A 22,490-nucleotide genomic window follows, 5' to 3' on the forward strand; every position below is an offset into this window, starting at 1 on the left:
CATTGTCTGACTGAGAATTCAAAGAATATATTGGGAATACAAATACCCTCATTTCTTGCTACTGCCATATAGTGCCAGTGTCTGACTGGGAATTCAAAGAATATATTGGGGTTACGTGCACCCACAATTTTTACTACTGGTATACAGTGCCATTGTCTGACTGGGAATTCAAAGAATATATTGGGAATACAAATACCCTCATTTCTTGCTACTGCCATATAGTGCCAGTGTCTGACTGGGAATTCAAAGAATATATTGGGGTTACGTGCACCCACAATTTTTACTACTGGTATACAGTGCCATTGTCTGACTGGGAATTCAAAGAATATATTGGGAATACAAATACCCTCATTTCTTGCTACTGCCATATAGTGCCAGTGTCTGACTGGGAATTCAAAGAATATATTGGGGTTACGTGCACCCACAATTTTTACTACTGGTATACAGTGCCATTGTCTGACTGGGAATTCAAAGAATATATTGGGAATACAAATACCCTCATTTCTTGCTACTGCCATATAGTGCCAGTGTCTGACTGGGAATTCAAAGAATATATTGGGGTTACGTGCACCCACAATTTTTACTACTGGTATACAGTGCCATTGTCTGACTGGGAATTCAAAGAATATATTGGGAATACAAATACCCTCATTTCTTGCTACTGCCATATAGTGCCAGTGTCTGACTGGGAATTCAAAGAATATATTGGGGTTACGTGCACCCACAATTTTTACTACTGGTATACAGTGCCATTGTCTGACTGGGAATTCAAAGAATATATTGGGAATACAAATACCCTCATTTCTTGCTACTGCCATATAGTGCCAGTGTCTGACTGGTAATTCAAAGAATATATTGGGGTTACGTGCACCCACAATTTTTACTACTGGTATACAGTGCCATTGTCTGACTGGGAATTCAAAGAATATATTGGGAATACAAATACCCTCATTTCTTGCTACTGCCATATAGTGCCAGTGTCTGACTGGGAATTCAAAGAATATATTGGGGTTACGTGCACCCACAATTTTTACTACTGGTATACAGTGCCATTGTCTGACTGGGAATTCAAAGAATATATTGGGAATACAAATACCCTCATTTCTTGCTACTGCCATATAGTGCCAGTGTCTGACTGGTAATTCAAAGAATATATTGGGGTTACGTGCACCCACAATTTTTACTACTGGTATACAGTGCCATTGTCTGACTGGGAATTCAAAGAATATATTGGGAATACAAATACCCTCATTTCTTGCTACTGCCATATAGTGCCAGTGTCTGACTGGGAATTCAAAGAATATATTGGGGTTACGTGCACCCACAATTTTTACTACTGTATACAGTGCCATTGTCTGACTGGGAATTCAAAGAATATATTGGGAATACAAATACCCTCATTTCTTGCTACTGCCATATAGTGCCAGTGTCTGACTGGGAATTCAAAGAATATATTGGGGTTACGTGCACCCACAATTTTTACTACTGGTATACAGTGCCATTGTCTGACTGGGAATTCAAAGAATATATTGGGAATACAAATACCCTCATTTCTTGCTACTGCCATATAGTGCCAGTGTCTGACTGGGAATTCAAAGAATATATTGGGGTTACGTGCACCCACAATTTTTACTACTGGTATACAGTGCCAATTTCTAACTAGGAATTCAAAATGCGCAAGGCTCCCGGAAAGGGACGTGGACGAGGCCGTGGGCGAGGTCGGGGGAATGGTTCTGGGGAGCAAGGTAGCAGTGAAGCCACAGGGCGTCCCGTGCCTACTCCTGTGGGGCAGCAAGCATTGCGCCACTCCACAGTGCCAGGGTTGCTTGCCACATTAACTAAACTGCAGGGTACAAACCTTAGTAGGCCCGAGAACCAGGAACAGGTCTTGCAATGGCTGTCAGAGAACGCTTACAGCACATTGTCCAGCAGCCAGTCAGACTCTGCCTCCTCTCCTCCTATTACCCAACAGTCTTGTCTTCCTTCCTCCCAAAATTCCGAAGCTTTACAGAACAATAACCCAAACTGTCCCTGCTCCCCAGAGCTGTTCTCCGCTCCTTTCATTGTCCCTCAACCTGCCTCTCCACGTCACGATTCCACGAACCTAACAGAGGAGCATCTGTGTCCAGATGCTCAAACACTAGAGTCTCCTCCATCTCCGTTCGATTTGGTGGTGGATGACCAGCAACCCACCCTCATCGACGATGATGTGACGCAGTTGCCGTCAGGGCATCCAGTTGACTGGCGCATTGTGCGGGAGGAGGAGATGAGACAGGAGTTGGAAGAGGAAGTGGTGGATGATGAGGACACTGACCCGACCTGGACAGGGGGGATGTCAAGCGGGGAAAGTAGTGTGGATGTTGAGGCAGGTGCAGCACCAAAAAGGGTAGCTAGAGGCAGAGGCAGAGGTCAGCAGCTTAGGCGAAGCCAGGCCACACCCGGAATCTCCCAAGATGTTCCAGTTCGTACCCAGCCCCGAAAAACTCCCACCTCGAGGGCACGTTTCTCGAAGGTGTGGAGTTTTTTCAAGGAATGCGCCGAGGACAGATATAGTGTTGTCTGCACAATTTGCCTCTCGAAATTGATTAGGGGCTCTGAGAAGAGCAACCTGTCCACCACTTCAATGCGCCGTCATTTGGAATCCAAGCACTGGAATCAGTGGCAGGCAGCAACGGCAGGACAAAGGCCGCCTGCCGTTCACGCCACTGCCACTGCCTCTGCCTCTGCCTCTGCCACTGCCACTGCTGACTGTGCTGGCGATGCACTCCAGAGGACGAGCCAGGACACCACTTCATCTGCCTCCGCCACTTTGTTGACTTCTACCTCATCCTCCCCTGGTCCTGTCTTATCTCCTTCTCCTGCACCATCAAAGGCACCATCAGGCGTTTCTTTACAACAACCCACCATCTCTCAGACATTGGAGCGGCGGCAGAAATACACTGCTAACCACCCACACGCGCAAGCCTTGAACGCCAACATCGCTAAACTGCTGGCCCAGGAGATGTTGGCGTTCCGGCTTGTTGAAACTCCCGCCTTCCTGGACCTGATGGCAACTGCGGCACCTCGCTATGCCGTCCCTAGCCGTCACTACTTCTCCCGGTGTGCCGTCCCCGCCTTGCACCAGCACGTGTCACTCAACATCAGGCGGGCCCTTAGTTCCGCGCTTTGCACAAAGGTCCACTTGACCACCGACGCGTGGACAAGTGCATGCGGACAGGGACGCTACATTTCACTGACGGCACACTGGGTGAATGTAGTTGAGGCTGGGACTGCTTCCCAAACTGGCCCGGTGTACCTCGTCTCCCCGCCTAACATTCCTGGCAGGGACACGAGAAGAACACCCCCCTCCTCCTCCTCCTCTACCGCCTCCTCCTCCGCCACCGCCTCCTCCTCCGCCACCGCCTCCTCCTCCGCTGTTAGATTGACCCCAGCTACGAGTTGGAAACGTTGCAGCACTGGCGTTGGTAGACGTCAGCAGGCTGTGCTGAAGCTGATCAGCTTGGGGGACAGACAGCACACTGCCTCCGAGGTGAGGGATGCCCTCCTCGATGAGACGGCAATATGGTTTGAGCCGCTGCACCTGGGCCCAGGCATGGTCGTTTGTGATAACGGCCGGAACCTGGTAGCAGCTCTGGAGCTTGCCGGACTCCAACATGTTCCATGCCTGGCCCACGTCTTCAACCTAGTGGTGCAACGTTTCCTAAAGAGCTACCCCAATGTTCCAGAGCTACTGGTGAAAGTGCGGCGCATGTGCGCCCACTTTCGCAAGTCGACAGTAGCCGCTGCTAGCTTAAAATCTCTCCAGCAACGCCTGCATGTGCCACAACACCGGCTTTTGTGCGACGTCCCCACACGCTGGAACTCAACGTTTCAGATGTTGAATAGAGTGGTTGAGCAGCAGAGACCTTTGATGGAATACCAGCTACAAAACCCTAGGGTGCCACAAAGTCAGCTGCCTCAGTTTCACATCCATGAGTGGCCATGGATGAGAGACCTTTGTGACATCCTACGGGTCTTTGAGGAGTCCACAAGGAGGGTGAGCTCTGAGGATGCGATGGTGAGCCTTACAATCCCGCTCTTGTGTGTTCTGAGAGAATCCCTGATTGACATCAGGGATAACTCAGATCACACAGAGGAGTTAGGGATAGCATCCGATCCGTCACAGCTGGAGAGTAGGTCCACACATCTGTCCGCTTCACTGCGTTTAATGGAGGAGGAGGAGGAGGAGGAGGAAGAAGAGTTGTCCGATGATGTGATGGTGATACAGGAGGCTTCCGGGCAACTTCGAATCGTCCCATTGTTGCAGCGCGGATGGGTAGACATGGAGGATGAGGAGGAAATGGAGATTGAACTTTCCGGTGGGGCCAGAGGAGTCATGCCAACTAACACTGTGGCAGACATGGCTGAGTTCATGTTGGGGTGCTTTACAACCGACAAGCGTATTGTCAAAATCATGGAGGACAACCAGTACTGGATCTTTGCTATCCTTGACCCCCGGTATAAAAACAACATCTCGTCTTTTATTCCGGTAGAGGGGAGGGCCAATCGCATCAATGCTTGCCACAGGCAATTGGTGCAGAATATGATGGAGATGTTTCCAGCATGTGACAGTGGCGGCAGGGAGGGCAGTTCCTCCAGTAGGCAACCAAGTTCTCACCGGTCCACACAAACGAGGGGCACACTGTCTAAGGTCTGGGACACCTTGATGGCACCCCCTCGCCAAAGTGCCGCCACGGAGGGTCCTAGTGTCACCAGGCGTGAGAAGTATAGGCGCATGTTGCGGGAATACCTTTCCGACCACAGCCCTGTCCTCTCCGACCCCTCTGCGCCCTACACGTATTGGGTGTCGAAGTTGGACCTGTGGCTTGAACTTGCCCTATATGCCTTGGAGGTGCTGTCCTGTCCTGCCGCCAGCGTCCTATCTGAGAGGGTGTTCAGTGCAGCCGGTGGCATCATCACTGACAAGCGCACCCGTCTGTCAGCTGAGAGTGCCGACCGGCTCACTTTGATAAAAATGAACCACCACTGGGTAGAGCCGTCATTTTTGTGCCCACCTGTGTAAAGCACCCCAACATGAAACTCCATGTCTGTACTCAACCTCTCCAATTCCTCCGCATCCTCATACTCATCCACCATAAGCGTTGCACAATTCTGCTAATACTAGGCTCCCTCCAACATGATTTCCCCCAACTCTGCTGGTTAGAGGCTCCCTCCACCCTGATTTCCACCAACTCTGCTGGTTAGAGGCTCCCTCCACCCTGCTTTCCCACAACTCTGCTGGTTAGAGGCTCCTTCCACCATGAATTTGCCCAAACTGGGCTGTTTAGAGGCTCCCTCCACCATGAATTGGTCCAAACTGGGCTGGTTAGAGGCTCCCTCCACCATTAATTGGTCCAAACTGGGCTGGTTAGAGGCTCCCTCCACCATGAATTTCCCAAAACTTGGCTGTTTAGAGGCTCCCTCCACCATTAATTGGTCCAAACTGGGCTGGTTAGAGGCTCCCTCCACCATGAATTGGTCCAAACTGGGCTGGTTAGAGGCTCCCTCCACCATTAATTGGTCCAAACTGGGCTGGTTAGAGGCTCCCTCCACCATTAATTGGTCCAAACTGGGCTGGTTAGAGGCTCCCTCCACCATGAATTTGCCCAAACTGGGCTGGTTAGAGGCTCCCTCCACCATGAATTTGCCCAAACTGGGCTGTTTAGAGGCTCCCTCCACCATGAATTGGTCCAAACTGGGTTTTTTAGAGGCTCCCTCCACCATGAATTGGTCCAAACTGGGCTGGTTAGAGGCTCCCTCCACCATGAATTTCCCAAAACTTGGCTGTTTAGAGGCTCCCTCCACCATGAATTGGTCCAAACTGGGCTGGTTAGAGGCTCCCTCCACCATTAATTGGTCCAAACTGGGCTGGTTAGAGGCTCCCTCCACCATGAATTTGCCCAAACTGGGCTGTTTAGAGGCTCCCTCCACCATGAATTTGCCCAAACTGGGCTGGTTAGAGGCTCCCTCCACCATGAATTGGTCCAAACGGGTTTTTAGAGGCTCCCTTCACCATGAATTGGTCCAAACTTGGCTGTTTAGAGGCTCCCTCCACCATGAATTGGTCCAAACTGGGGTGGTTAGAGGCTCCCTCCACCATTAATTGGTCCAAACTGGGCTGGTTAGAGGCTCCCTCCACCATTAATTGGTCCAAACTGGGCTGGTTAGAGGCTCCCTCCACCATGAATTGGTCCAAACTGGGGTTTTTAGAGGCTCCCTCCACCATGAATTGGTCCAAACTTGGCTGTTTAGAGGCTCCCTCCACCATTAATTGGTCCAAACTGGGCTGGTTAGAGGCTCCCTCCACCATGAATTGGTCCAAACTGGGTTTTTTAGAGGCTCCCTCCACCATGAATTTGCCCAAACTGGGCTGTTTAGAGGCTCCCTCCACCATGAATTGGTCCAAACTGGGTTTTTTAGAGGCTCCCTCCACCATGAATTGGTCCAAACTGGGCTGGTTAGAGGCTCCCTCCACCATGAATTGGTCCAAACTGGGGTGGTTAGAGGCTCCCTCCACCATTAATTGGTCCAAACTGGGCTGGTTAGAGGCTCCCTCCACCATTAATTGGTCCAAACTGGGCTGGTTAGAGGCTCCCTCCACCATGAATTTGCCCAAACTGGGCTGGTTAGAGGCTCCCTCCACCATGAATTGGTCCAAACTGGGGTGGTTAGAGGCTCCCTCCACCATTAATTGGTCCAAACTGGGCTGGTTAGAGGCTCCCTCCACCATTAATTGGTCCAAACTGGGCTGGTTAGAGGCTCCCTCCACCATTAATTGGTCCAAACTGGGCTGGTTAGAGGCTCCCTCCACCATGAATTTGCCCAAACTGGGCTGTTTAGAGGCTCCCTCCACCATGAATTTGCCCAAACTGGGCTGGTTAGAGGCTCCCTCCACCATGAATTGGTCCAAACTGGGGTGGTTAGAGGCTCCCTCCACCATTAATTGGTCCAAACTGGGCTGGTTAGAGGCTCCCTCCACCATTAATTGGTCCAAACTGGGCTGGTTAGAGGCTCCCTCCACCATGAATTTGCCCAAACTGGGCTGTTTAGAGGCTCCCTCCACCATGAATTTGCCCAAACTGGGCTGGTTAGAGGCTCCCTCCACCATGAATTGGTCCAAACTGGGGTTTTTAGAGGCTCCCTCCACCATGAATTGGTCCAAACTGGGGTTTTTAGAGGCTCCCTCCACCATGAATTGGTCCAAACTGGGGTGGTTAGAGGCTCCCTCCACCATTAATTGGTCCAAACTGGGCTGGTTAGAGGCTCCCTCCACCATTAATTGGTCCAAACTGGGCTGGTTAGAGGCTCCCTCCACCATGAATTTGCCCAAACTGGGCTGTTTAGAGGCTCCCTCCACCATGAATTTGCCCAAACTGGGCTGGTTAGAGGCTCCCTCCACCATGAATTGGTCCAAACTGGGGTTTTTAGAGGCTCCCTCCACCATGAATTGGTCCAAACTGGGGTGGTTAGAGGCTCCCTCCACCATTAATTGGTCCAAACTGGGCTGGTTAGAGGCTCCCTCCACCATGAATTGGTCCAAACTGGGGTTTTTAGAGGCTCCCTCCACCATGAATTGGTCCAAACTTGGCTGTTTAGAGGCTCCCTCCACCATTAATTGGTCCAAACTGGGCTGGTTAGAGGCTCCCTCCACCATGAATTGGTCCAAACTGGGTTTTTTAGAGGCTCCCTCCACCATGAATTTGCCCAAACTGGGCTGTTTAGAGGCTCCCTCCACCATGAATTGGTCCAAACTGGGTTTTTTAGAGGCTCCCTCCACCATGAATTGGTCCAAACTTGGCTGTTTAGAGGCTCCCTCCACCATTAATTGGTCCAAACTGGGCTGGTTAGAGGCTCCCTCCACCATGAATTGGTCCAAACTGGGTTTTTTAGAGGCTCCCTCCACCATGAATTTGCCCAAACTGGGCTGTTTAGAGGCTCCCTCCACCATGAATTGGTCCAAACTGGGTTTTTTAGAGGCTCCCTCCACCATGAATTGGTCCAAACTGGGCTGGTTAGAGGCTCCCTCCACCATGAATTGGTCCAAACTGGGGTGGTTAGAGGCTCCCTCCACCATTAATTGGTCCAAACTGGGCTGGTTAGAGGCTCCCTCCACCATTAATTGGTCCAAACTGGGCTGGTTAGAGGCTCCCTCCACCATGAATTTGCCCAAACTGGGCTGGTTAGAGGCTCCCTCCACCATGAATTGGTCCAAACTGGGTTTTTTAGAGGCTCCCTCCACCATGAATTTGCCCAAACTGGGCTGGTTAGAGGCTCCCTCCACCATGAATTGGTCCAAACTGGGGTTTTTAGAGGCTCCCTCCACCATGAATTTGCCCAAACTCTGCTGGTTAGAGGCTCAATCCACCCTGATTTTCAAAACAAATGTTGGTGCCAACCTCAACTTACTACAAGGGCCAAATTCACTGCTGGTGACAAGCTCTCCTCACTGCAAGTGCCAAATACACATGTTTCAAGGTGTTTTCCTACTGTCAGAGAGGTGGTATTGAGTGTGTAAAGTGTGTAGTTGTTAGGCTGTGATGTTGGGGTAATAGAGGGTCTTTGGTGTGTTAGATGCCCCCAGACATGCTTCCCCTGCTGTCCCAGTGTCATTCCAGAGGTGTTGGCATCATTTCCTGGGGTGTCATAGTGGACTTGGTGACCCTCCAGACACGGATTTGGGTTTCCCCCTTAACGAGTATCTGTTCCCCATAGACTATAATGGGGTTCGAAACCCGTTCGAACACACGAACATTGAGCGGCTGTTCGAATCGAATTTCGAACCTCGAACATTTTAGTGTTCGCTCATCTCTATTCTCCACCTCTTCTCTCCTGTTTGGCGCCCACTGCGCATGTTGGTCGGCCATTTTCCTGTGGCCAAACAGGAGAGAAGAGGCGGAGATGGAGAACAAGAAGGCGCCAGCACTGGAGAGTTTTCTCACAGCACAGGGGACGCCCCCAGCATTGCAAGAAAACTCATTACCATAATGAAGAAACCAGGAATATATACCGAATGGCAGCGCGGAGAGGTCTTCTACAGGTAGGGAAAGAATGGCCTCTCTTAATGCTATTCCGATGTGGATTTAGCTAAAAATGGGATTCTAATGATATAATCCCTTTAAAGAGGGCCTTTCACCACCTCCAGTTCTTTGAATCTACCAATAGGTACTGCCCCTCTGAGTCTAGAGTAGTTGATTTTTTTTTTCTAGTCCACATCGCTCCTGAGTGGTCATTGCAATTACGTTTGGTGCCTGAAATGATCCTTACACTTCTACTGTCAGGTGGGAGGTCTCAGACAGGAGCACTAGATTTATAAATGGATGCAAAGAACTGAAGTTGGTGGAGGTGGCGAAAGGACCTCTTTTAAAGGGTAGACATTACCATCACATCAATTATGACATCACTCTGACATCACACAGTATTTTGTCTCTATACAATTTATAAACAAGTAATACGTTTATGACTGTATCACTGTATGCAAAGTGAGTAAAGTGAAATGGAACAAACCAAATACCTTATATGGGTATTTTGCTGTGGGAAATCAGAAGTGGATTTTCAAAAAAATTTCCATAGTAGATATGGAAGTGCTATAATTCTTTTCATCACAAAGGGTACATGGTGCAGTAAAAACCTGTTGCATAAATTGACATGGTGGGATAGAAAACCTGCACCAGGCATCAAATTGCACTGTGTTTTTTTTTGTGTAGCATAAGGATGAGATTTGCTTAAATCAATTCTGCAATGCAACCGCTTAGCTAGTCGCCGGTCTTCAGGTGGTTAATCTGCTGTGTGTAGGTCTTTTGTGGACATACCCTTTGATAGAAAATGTCAGTTATTTGCAGAAAACACAAGTAAAGGTACGGTCTGTGGAAGATTTAGGTCAGAGCAAGTAATTGGGAGAGATGTACTTTATTATTAGAGATGCTTTCTCTTTAATAACATGATAGATGTCTTTGTAGGGATGTTTTTTAATGACATGAAGACTACAGTTGAAACTTTTTATTTAAATTACTTGAATCGGTAAACTCACTTCATTAAACAGAATAAAAAATGCCTCACACACACATTAATATGATAAATTGTTAGTTCCAGCATGTTTTAAATTCAATGTGTTCTGCTGCATCATAATGAATTACAAGAACAAACCTGTGGTGACTAGTCTTAAGTATTCAATTATTAATAAATAAAAAGAAATATGACACAGTCGTCCCAAACATAAAAATAATGATAATTTAGGTTCAATGTAGGACAGTATAAATCAAGTTATAAATATATATATATATATATATATATATATATATATATATATATATATATATATATATATATATACAGTCCTATGAAAAAGTTTGGGCACCCCTATTAATCTTAATCATTTTTAGTTCTAAATATTTTGGTGTTTGCAACAGCCATTTCAGTTTGATATATCTAATAACTGATGGACACAGTAATATTTCAGGATTGAAATGAGGTTTATTGTACTAACAGAAAATGCGCAATATGCATTAAACCAAAATTTGACCGGTGCAAAAGTATGGGCATCCTTATCATTTTATTGATTTGAATACTCCTAACTACTTTTTACTAACTTACTGAAGCACAAAATTGGTTTTGTAACCTCAGTGAGCTTTGAACTTCATAGCCAGGTGTATCCAATCATGAGAAAAGGTATTTAAGGTGGCCAATTGCAAGTTGTTCTACTATTTGAATCTCCTCTGAAGAGTGGCATCATGGGCTACTCAAAACAACTCTCAAATGATCTGAAAACAAAGATTGTTCAACATAGTTGTTCAGCGGAAGGATACAAAAAGCTGTCTCAGAGATTTAACCTGTCAGTTTCCACTGTGAGGAACATAGTAAGGAAATGGAAGACCACAGGGACAGTTCTTGTTAAGCCCAGAAGTGGCAGGCCAAGAAAAATATCAGAAAGGCAGAGAAGAAGAATGGTGAGAACAGTCAAGGACAATCCACAGACCACCTCCAAAGAGCTGCAGCATCATCTTGCTGCAGATGGTGTCACTGTGCATCGGTCAACTATACAGCGCACTTTGCACAAATAGAAGCTGTATGGGAGAGTGATGAGAAAGAAGCCGTTTCTGCACGTACGCCACAAATAGAGTTGCCTGAGGTATGAAAAAGCACATTTGGACAAGGCAGCTTCATTTTGGAAACAAAAATTGAGTTGTTTGGTTATAAAAAAAGACGTTATGCATGGCGTCCAAAAAGAAACAGCATTCCAAGAAAAACACATGCTACCCACTGTAAAATTTGGTGGAGGTTCCATCATGCTTTGGGGCTGTGTGGCCAATGCCGGCATCGGGAATCTTGTTAAAGTTGAGGGTCGCATGGATTCCACTCAGTATCAGCAGATTCTTGAGAATAATGTTCAAGAATCAGTGACGAAGTTGAAGTTACGCCGGGGATGGATATTTCAGCAAGACAATGATCCAAAACACCGCTCCAAATCCTCAGGCATTCATGCAGAGGAACAATTACAATGTTCTGGAATGGCCATCCCAGTCCCCAGACCTGAATATCATTGAACATCTGTGGGATGATTTGAAGCGGGCTGTCCATGCTCGGCGACCATCTAACTTAACTGAACTTGAATTGTTTGTCCAAAATACCTTTATCCAGGATCCAGGAACTGATTAAAAGCGACAGGAAGCGACTAGAGGCTGTTATCTTTGCAAAAGGAGGATGTACTAAATATTAATGTCACTTTTCTGTTGAGGTGCCCATACTTTTGCACCGGTCAAATTTTGGTTTAATGCATATTGCGCATTTTCTGTTAGTACAATAAACCTCATTTCAATCCTGAAATATTACTGTGTCCATCAGTTATTAGATATATCAAACTGAAATGGCTGTTGCAAATACCAAAATATTTAGAACTAAAAATGATTAAGATTAATAGGGGTGCCCAAACTTTTTCATAGGACTGTATATATACACACACACTGTGCACATATACACATACATACACACATGAAAGAATGAAGGAACATATATGGAATGAAGTGTTGGACAAATCAATGTTAAACAAAACATAAGAGTATTCTAGATTCTAGATTCCTCCCCTTTAGGCATCTTTAGGCAGTAGTTCTCAAAGCTTTCTAAATGGACTAACCATCATGCCTTAAAGGGGTTGTCTGGGAACTTAAATTTACCTTGATTTATCTGTCGGCTTCAAGGTCAATTTAACCCTTTAAAGTAATGATGGATGTTATACTGTGTGGCAAAAGGGGGCATGATACACTGCGGAACTGGAGAGATTGAACAGTGTGGAACATTAAGAGTCATTGTATTTTGAGTGGGCACTTTTGGGAATAATGGTCTTCTTGCCATCAATCCTCCACTGTTTGCTTTCACTCAATCATATGTATGACTTTTTGACAAAAGCAATAGTGCAGCCCCAAAGAACGGAAACCTGAACACTAGTGTGAGTCTAGCATCAGTCTTGAGTGTGGTGATCAAAGAGTCAGGATCAGAGGTCCTTCCAAACCTGACCTTTGGTTTTCATGCTAGCTGACACACATCTAAACTTCTAATACAACCAGCCAGTACCCTTATCCGTACTGATGAGAGGCAACAACCTTGAAACAACTATGTGCAGATGGGACCCTCTTCCTTTTAGAGGAGTTAGGGTGCATTCAGACTACGTAACGCCGGGCGTGTATGAGAGCCGTACACGCCGGCATTACGGCAGACTGCCGAACACTTCCCATTCACTTCAATGGGAGCGCTCGTAACAGCGGCGTTTACGAGCGCTCCCATTGAAGTGAATGGGAAGTGTTTGGCAGTCTGCCGTAATGCCGGCGTGTACGGCTCTCATACACGCCCGGCGTTACGTAGTCTGAATGCACCCTTATGCTGGTTTAGCTATTATTCCCAGATTATGCAATTAGGTTTTATGAACAACCATGCAGAGTTACATTCCAAAAGGTGGCGCTAGGAGCAAGTCTTCTTTTCTACCGATTAGGTCTTATTTGCATATATATATATTACCCAGAATTCTTTGCAGGGCATGCATGGTCGAATACATCCCTGTACTGTCTGTTCAAAATAAGACATTATACCTCTTCTGACCCAGCTTATTATTAGACAACCTTGCAGCTGCTTCAAAAGAAAAACAGGACAGGGCACCAAGGATAATAACCACTATAAAAGACAGCTTTTTGAATGCAACACCCCTCTTTATTGGGACAAGGGAAGGACACACGCCAGCCCCTATAAAATTACATCTAAGCCTGCTAGATGCCAGAGCACTCCCGCCATGCCCAGGTGATATTCCAGCTCTTCCAGAACTCAGTAAGGTAACCTTTTCTTGGAAGAGTTGGCAAGTTTGGGTTAAGAACATCTTGTAGACATCTGCAATACACTGCACACTTGTCTGGTGACAGTATGCTACATTTAGGGTTTAATTAATAACCTGATCTGAATGCTCCTTCTAACAGTTAATAAATAATAGATTTTCTCGGAAGCCGGTGGACAATGACAAATTCATTGGTTAGCTACGTCCTTCTAGATAAGATATATTGCTAGAAATATGAACACCAAGATGATTTATTTGTCTTTGTATGATAAATAGTTATTTATAGATGAACTTTTAAGCCAATGGAAAAAGTTGAATACCGTGCAACCTTCACACTTTGCAACTCCTCCACTGGATCTAGCCACATACACCTACCATTTTATATTGTGATTGATGCCCTGAGGATTTGCCATACTGTCTTGGCATTTATGCTTTCTGAATGTGGTCTTTGGACGTGTAATGATAACAACTCATAAGAGTGAATTTGCTTTATTTAAACTACAGCACCACTAAAATGTTTATTTGCTCATTACATCCATTTAATTTATAGTACTGCTGTTTTCCCATTACAGCTTCTCTTACACTCCAGATGGCTTACTATTCATAATGCATTTATAATACTGTATTACTTTGTACATCGCAAATCTCTTAGGGCCCAAACTAGATAAGGATTAAAATTGACCACAGCAGTGGCCCACATTTATCAATCTCAATTGCCCACTTCTTACATTGCCTTTCATACCAAAGAGAATGAAAGATTATACATCATGCTCTATTTTGTGATTACTGCTGGACAAGTGGGCATGGCTATGGGTGGGACTTTCAGCCTTATTTAAGGAATGCTAATTTTTAAATCTCCATATATAGCCAACATGATAGTATACAATTTACGCTACAAAATTAAGGAAAAGGCACTGCTTGTCTACCAAATGGAATGCAGCATATGAGAATTAAAAAAGAAAAAATGTATCAAACACATTTACTAAGTTAATATTAGTCTCTGCTTTCAGTTGTTCTGGTTCATCAAATGATCAGAACAATGAATAGCTAGATTGCTAAAATAGTGGTTACATATGGAGTCTGACAGACTCAATATCTATAATGGGGTCCATTGGGTGATTGTTTTTTCAAAACAAAGCATGAAAAAGTTGTGCGTGCAGGGACTTTTTCATCTGCTGATTTCAGGTGGACGTGACAAGAGAGTCCAAAACACAAGTGAACTTTATTTTTTACACCTATTTGGTATATATTGTTCTTATCTTAGGACAACTAGACAAGAATTTTCTGTTTATTGTTGCTTATACAGGCTATACATTTCCAAAGGGTTCTACCACCTATGACTGGGGTTGGCTAATTTCATACACCATATCAAAGGAGAAGTGACCTATTTGGGGAATATGCCATAATGCTAGTTGGGTATCTCATATGATGTGTCCAGGTTCCCCAGACATATTTCTGCATGCTAATGGTTATGAAACCTGAATTATGACACATATTCCATGTTATGTTCTCCTTTGTGCGATATAGGTTCAGGTAGTAGGTTGAAAGCAGCAGCTGGCCTGTCTGTTCTAAAAAGTACACACCACGCCTCCTGGCTTCTTTGTACTAACATGCAAAATTGGCTGCCTGCCTTCAATTAACATCCTTTTAAACTTAGCATTCTGAGCTGTGGATTGAAAATTGGAATTAACATATACATTAACAGGGCCAGATCCAGGTTGGTGTGAGTGCCCTTTGTGGTGCAAAGCATATAGCCGCATTGTGTTATTTTTCAGAATTGTACAATGATTGGTCTCAGTTTCTGCCTTATATAGAGTTTGCATAAATTAATTCCTGTCATGTATCCATTAATATCTCTCACTTCTCCGTAATTCTAGTTTTCATCCTAGGGACCCATTTACACAGAAGAATTTCACACAGATTTTGAGAACCCCAAACCTTGTGGAATTTTTTAAGGCAATAACTTCCTTTATAGGACTATTGCTCCAGTAAAGCTGAGCGAAGAGTCATCAAGCATAAGGCTATGGCTTTCCTGGCTTGAAATAATAAATCAAGAAGAAAGATTCTTGTGTGATGCTCCTAGACCTCATCATGAAATATATTTAAAAAGACAAATTCCTAGAGATAACGGAATGGGCGCAGCAGTGAACTCAGACACGAGTTCTTTCCAATAGTCCTGACTATCTTGATGTTCCCACACCATATATCAAAAGTCAGAGTGGGAACATGGGATTCTCCCCATTCTGTGTAAGCAGACTGGAATCAGATAACATAGATGTGATATATAAACTGGAATAAACTTATTGTTAGCTGAAAGGGACACATTTCTTGAAAAGTTTCATCAAGCTCACAATAAGGGCATGTCACCGCACCAGGGTGGGTATATCTGATCATGATATTGTAGCAAAAATCAGATGGGTCGATCCAAACCCAATGTCCTTAATATTTCAACTCTAAGCGAAACACCCTTCCCCCACCTACCTTCTAACTTAATTTACAAAAAAAATATAATTACCTAGAAAGACACTTATATGGTCAGCCCATTTAGTTCAAAGCAATGGTACTCTAGTCCCCAAAAAGTCTAGCTTCAACAAAGAGCAGCAGCCCTTGGCTAAGTGTATGAGGTCCAATATATCTACACCCATATAGAGCTTCTAACCAGGTCAATCAGGCTACCACAAGTTTTGGTCAGTTAAACATTGAGGGCATTGCTGTGTAGATGCTCCATATGAAATAAAATAATTTTTTTAAAAATAAAATTTGTTTGAGAGGAGGATTTTAAGAGCAGATGTTAATAGTGCAGATATAATGGCAACTAAAACTTCTCTTCAGAAACTAATAAAAAAGGATTTGTAAATTTAAAAAAAATCAATTGCGTAGCCTAATTTTTCTTCTGCCCAGGTGCATTGAAATGGTTTTTCATCACTAAAATATGAATGAACTTTATCAGTATCAGACTTGTAGGGTGTGAATGCCAGGACCCCCATCAATCAGCTAAATCAGCAAACTGCAGTTTTCAAATGAGCACTGAGGCTTCTTAACTGCCTACCAAGCACACTGCTTTACATCTTCACTGGAGTTCACATGAGTTGTGGGGAATCAATACAAAAATACTTGATCTCTCTAAATAATAATAATAATAATAATAATAATAACAATAATAATAATAATAATAGTTATTATTATTCACCCACAGTAGCACCACAAATTCAATGACAACCTACCATAAAGGCTTGTTTTCCAAGGGCTCACACACTTGCAGGAAGTCTTACGTTACCCCCTCCCATCTCTACATAATACCAATTTATCTTACAGAACTACTGCTATATCCTCCAAACCAGGCATGTCAAACTCAGGGTACCCCGAGGGCCACATGAGTAACAAGAGGTTGTTGCGAGGGCCGCACACAGCAGCTAATGTCACACACGTATTTTAACAGCAGTCATGAAAACAAGATATGAAGTAGTAATATGAAACAGCAATATATATTTGCAATGCGCAACAGCAACTAATATATTTAACAAAAATACATCAATTAAAAACTAAACATTTATTTGCTATCATTTTTTTCAATCTTTTTTTAGTGTTTTGTCCTGAGGCTTGACACCTCTTTGTGCTAACAATTGTTGGTATATCAGGCTGAAATGACAACGCAGTGCCTACTTTGATCAAAGATGATAAGTGGTGATCAGTCAGCCTTGTTCTCTGAGAAGATTTTGTTAGTTTCATAAAAGAAAATTATCTGTTTACATATACACCCTTCATCTGCCCCCAGTTTCATGTCCCCCCTCCATCTCTGCCCCCAGTTTCATGTCCCCTCCATCTCTGCACCCAGATTCATGTCCCCACATCTCTGCCCCCCAGATTCATATCCCCCATCTCTGCCCCCAGATTCATGTCCCTCCATCTCTGCCCCCAATGTCATGCTGTCCTCTCCATCTCTGCCCCCAGATTCATGTCCCTCCATCTCTGCCCCCAGATTCATGTCCCCACATCTCTGCCCCCAGATTTATGTCCCCTCCATCTCTGCCCCCAGTGTCATGCCGTCCTCTCCTTCATCTGCCCCCAGTTTCACGTTCCACCTCTATGTGTACACATATTAAACTTACCTTCTCCGACGACTCCGAGTCCTCGCTCCTCCGCTGCTCTCTCTCTCTCGTGCACTAACAGTTGTAGACGCAATGTGACATCATTACATCGCGTCTACAGAGCGAGTAGCAGCGTGAGTTTTGTACATCTGCGGCCTGCACAAAAGTCTCAAACTTTGTCTCTAAACTTTAGAGACAAAGTTTGAGACTTTTGTGCGGGCCCAGATATGCCTGTAAAGGGCCACATGCGGGCCGCATGTTTGACATGCCTGCTCCAAACTATTATCTGGACAGGTAGTCTTATGTGTGCCAAGCTTAGCACATGGGCCTGATCAAGACCAAAACAGAACGTTTTGAAGGGAGTTTAATATAATGAAGAGAGTCACAATGCTTATACATAAAAAGCGGTAAAAAAAAAAGGCACATAGTAATATGATGCAAAACAGTTTCTTAAAATAAAAGGAAATAAACCAGAAACCTAACTCTCAAATAGATGAGTTTAGTATCTGGTGACTAGGCAGGCAGAGACAAGGGCAGACTTTTACTTCCAGTGATCCCCTAAGAAATGACACCCAACCCTGGTCTCTTGAAGATTATGAACTTCTTCGCTTTAGTTTTATCCCTCCTCCTTCGGATGTTATGGAGGGGTTTGGACTTCTTGCATTTTATAATCCTCTTTAGTGATACTGTACAGCTTCCAGCATAAACCTTATTTGTGTTGTGAGGTGAACACAATTCCCAGATCAGAAGTGACAAGACCAACAAAGTCCACAAATAAATCCTCCTAAGGCTTAGTTCACACGTAAATTACATGTGGCTTATTTTGGCACCGGAAAAAAAAAACGCTTCCTAATTAGGAAGCGTTTTTTGGACATTGGCCCGCTTTTTGTGGAGCTTTTTTTTGTAAAAAAAAACGCTTCCAACAAGGCCAGGCGGTTTTCCCATCCCTTAAAAGAGAATGGGCTGCGCTTCCCATTCACTTCTATTGCTTTCTTCATGCGGAAAACGCCTGAAGAAAGGTCATGTCGCTTCTTTTTTCACCTAGCGTAAAAAAACGCTAGCGAAATAAAAAGGAAGCCCTCTACATAGACTATCATTGTATGGAGGCGGATTATGACGTGGATTCCGCTGTCAAAATCCGCTTCCATGTCCCCGTGTGAACTAGCCCTAAGGCTGAGGCCTCACATTGCGGAAACGTAGTTTTTTTGTTGCAGATTTTGTTGCTGTTTTTTGAGCCAAAGCTAAGAATGGCTACAAAAGGAATGAGAAATATATAGTAAGCTTCTCATGCTTCTATCTTTTGCTCAATCCACTCCTGGCTTTTGCTCAAAAAAATGCAACAAAATCTGCAAGAAAAAAAGCTGCGTTTGCCGCAAAGTGGGGCCTCAGCCTTTGTGAACGCTGGATAAGTCAGGCCCAAACAGGATTAATATTTTCCTACTGAATATCCATAACCACCCCAGGATCATTTTTCTCCCATGTGATGCTGTGTGTTAGTAGGTGCAATCAAATAGAACTACAGTAAATCCTGCACACTAGAATGACTAAGTGCTTTGTAAGCATTAAGCCTATATACACAGTAAATGAAGTACCTTTGCTCCACAGCTGATGTAAAATCTCTTTGTCCAGTGGTTGATTGAGAATAATAAGTCCACATTTCAAGTGTTCTGAAAGAAATTACAGAGAATTTACTTTTCAAGTAGAACATAAAGAACTGGATACAGTTGAAATACAACTCGAGAAATTATACGTAATTGTATGTAAGAAAAGACATGCCACATTCACATTAATGGAAATATTTCTTATAAACATCATCTTATAGCAAGCTATTACGGTAAAGCAAGACCTAATTGGATTAGTGTTTTTCAATCTAAGCTTCCACGGAATAAAATGTACCGTTTCCTTTTAAAACAAATGCTTATGGTATCTTTAGATAAATTCTAGAACACCCACACACAAGTACAAATGCTGGGGCTGCCGCAAACAGATTGATACATGCTGACTGTGACCAAGCATCCATTTTCTTCATTAAATGGGTTATACAGGATAAGAAAATAGGTATTTTCCCCCCCTCAAAAACAGCATCTGTCTAGTCTATGGGCTATATCTGATATGGCACTGAGCTGCCAGACTGAGGATGAGAGAGACCTTGTTCTTGGAAAAATAGTTGAGCCTCTTGTTATAATTTTGGATAATCTCCAGTTTTGGGAGGGGGTGTACATAAAAGAGGAGGCCTATTTTCAAAACGGGATGCGTTTACACACATAATTTGTTTATTTTGTACCATCAGTCCCACTTCATAGATCGCTTATGTCGTAGTAACAATGGCTGCCAATGGCTAAAGGGGATGAATTCAACTTGAGCTGCCCACGTCTCTCCTTGATGCTTGGATTTTATATATCAATAGTAAGAAACTTAAAAGGGCTCTATCAGCAAAATCATGCTGATAGAGCCCCACATATGCATGAATAGCCTTTAAAAAGACTATTCAGGCACTGTAAAAGTTATATTAAACTACCCCCCAGTTTTAAAATAATACCCTAAAAAAGAATGTGATCTACTTACCCATTGTGCACGCTGGGTGGGCATTCAGGGTGCGCCGTCTTCTTCATCCACGCCTCCTCTTCCTCCGATGTCCTCAGGTCACGTCTTCCTCCGGCGCTCGCGAGCTGAAAGTGATTTAAAAAAAAATGGCCTGAGCGCATGCGCAGTAGCATGCGGCTTCTACTACGGCTACTGCGCATGCGCCCAGGTCATTTTTTTTTATCAATGTCAGTTCGCGAGCGTCGGAGGAAGACAGGACCCGTGGACATTGGAGGAAGAGGAGGCGTGGATGAAGAAGAAGACACACCCTGAATGCCCGCCCAGGGTGCGCGATGGTAAGTTTATCACATTCTTTTTTAGGGTATTATTTTAAAACGGGGGGGGGGGGGGACAGTTTAATATAACATTTACGGTGCCCGAATAGCCTTTTTAAAAGCTATTCACGCATATGTGGGGCTCTATCAGCGTGATTTTGCTGATAGAGCCCCTTTAACTTCGTCATAACACTAGTACCATAATTCTAGGAAGCAATAAGCAACAAGTTACACTAAGCTTTTTTTTATTCAACTCAAACACCAGAGTTCTACATTTTTGTGACTGCAATGAAAATTTTCATATATTTCAAATAGAGAAGCATCAATAGAATTTAGGCAAATGATGATAACGACATTTCTATCTATAGACTGATGATAGATCGATCGAGCGATCGATAGATAGATAGAAACATAGGTCATCATAAAAGTTGGTATGACTAAAGTACATGTGAACCTATAGCTTACTTTGGTAGGTGCAGCAATATTTTTTCCATAATATTTTTTTTTCTGTAGCTTTCCTTTACTTCTCATTATCAGAGTAGGAACCATCCTTAGCCCGCTCTGAGAAACCCCCTAAAAACCATTGGTACCCACATAAACAAATAATGTCATTTATAAATTCCCAAGATGGCAGCAATGTCCTCTACTAAGTGTTCAGCACAGGATCAGAAACAGGACAGTCATTTCTTCCCTATATATTCTGTATGTGTACCTCTGAATGCTACAGTACCTAAGCAGTTATAGGCATCCCAGCATACAACAGGGGGCTTCTTTTGCCATTACATGTTAGTGTATGGGATATCTTAAATGATTGCAGAAAAAAGGCAACCATTTACGGTTCCATATTGCATACCGGTATATGAGAAGTATATGAATGATAGTGACGATTTTGCGTTTCCTGAATTTTATTACCAGAAATTTAATTAGTTTTTAAATGAGGAAAAATGGCATCCTATTCTGTATTACAAATCACTGCAGAACGTTTTGTACCAGAGATTTACAAGATATTTTATCAAAGAAAAGATGTGTTCAAAGTAATCATTTATTCAGATATGCCAGAACATGTAAACATACTTATCTGTTGTTTTAATGTAATTTGTGATAATGAATCCATACCATTAACTATGTAATTGATTTTAGCTTTCACTGACTCTTCATTAACACAACACTTACAAAATAGAGGACCTTGTACATAGCAATTAGGAGGAAAAGGAAAGAGTAACTCCTCCTTATTACACTGCTTTAATGGAGTATGTGGATTCCAAAGCTGTACAAAAACACAATACGCTTTAAAATACAGAATACAGCTTATCGCTCAATAATACTTCAGGCGTACTTAAAGGAAAAAAAATAAATGATATTCTAGGTTAAAATATCAAAAAAAGTTCTTAGTTTTCAAATAACCCAAATCCCCAATGTCAATTGTTCTCTGATCTACAACCTACTACTACACAGTCCAATCACATTAATGTGACCACCTGTCAAAATCCAGAATAACCACCATTCGCAGAGTGGACCAGTTCAAGACGTGCAGGATGTTGTGATTGTGTTCATTGGGATGTTGAGCCATGCCGACTCCAGTGCTGTGGCCAGCTGTGCTAGGTTACGCGGCTTAGCATCCATGGTGCGAACAATCCGATCGAGGTGGTCTCACAGATTCTCGATTGGGTTCAAGTTTGGGGAATGTGCTGGCCAAGGGAGTACGGTAAACTCATCTTGGTGCTCCTCGAACCACGCACGTACACTGTGAGCTTTATGACACCTCGCATTGTCCTGCTGGTAGATGCCATCATCCCGAGGAAAAAAAATTTGCATGTAGGGGTGAACATGGTCTGCAAGGATAGATGCATACTTGTGTTGTTCCATCGTGCCTTCCACAAAGATGAGTGCACCCAGATGGCTGATGACACGTGCCTCCTTCGATTGGTTATTTAACATTGACGTCAAAAGTAGGCGATGGTCAGATTAATGTGACTGGGACCTTGTATAAGGATAATGTCATGTCAAATTTAGTGACATCAGCAAGGTTAACACAGTCTACTTATTTCTTCCTTCCTTGGTCTCCTAATAATGTTTCTGCTATTATATCCGGCCTCTCTCATCCATCTGCTGATCAACAAAATATTTCTAACAAATCCAAACCATCCCTTTCCCTTTTATAACATGCCAGCAAAAAAAATATGCAGTCATTGG

At 43.8% G+C, this 22,490-nt stretch overlaps 1 long non-coding RNA gene across 1 annotated transcript in view; it reads right to left on the minus strand.

Annotated features, from left to right (window-relative positions):
* Positions 1-22,490, minus strand: part of LOC142201402 (uncharacterized) — a 137,544-nt gene that overhangs the window by 20,328 nt on the left and 94,726 nt on the right. Inside the window, exon 3 of the long non-coding RNA XR_012715521.1 lies at positions 19,032-19,106. This is a non-coding gene — a long non-coding RNA (uncharacterized LOC142201402). The remainder of the gene's footprint in view (positions 1-19,031; positions 19,107-22,490) is intronic.

The sequence above is a fragment of the Leptodactylus fuscus genome, chromosome 4 (genome assembly GCF_031893055.1).
Source record: "Leptodactylus fuscus isolate aLepFus1 chromosome 4, aLepFus1.hap2, whole genome shotgun sequence".
Lineage (NCBI taxonomy): Eukaryota > Metazoa > Chordata > Amphibia > Anura > Leptodactylidae > Leptodactylus > Leptodactylus fuscus.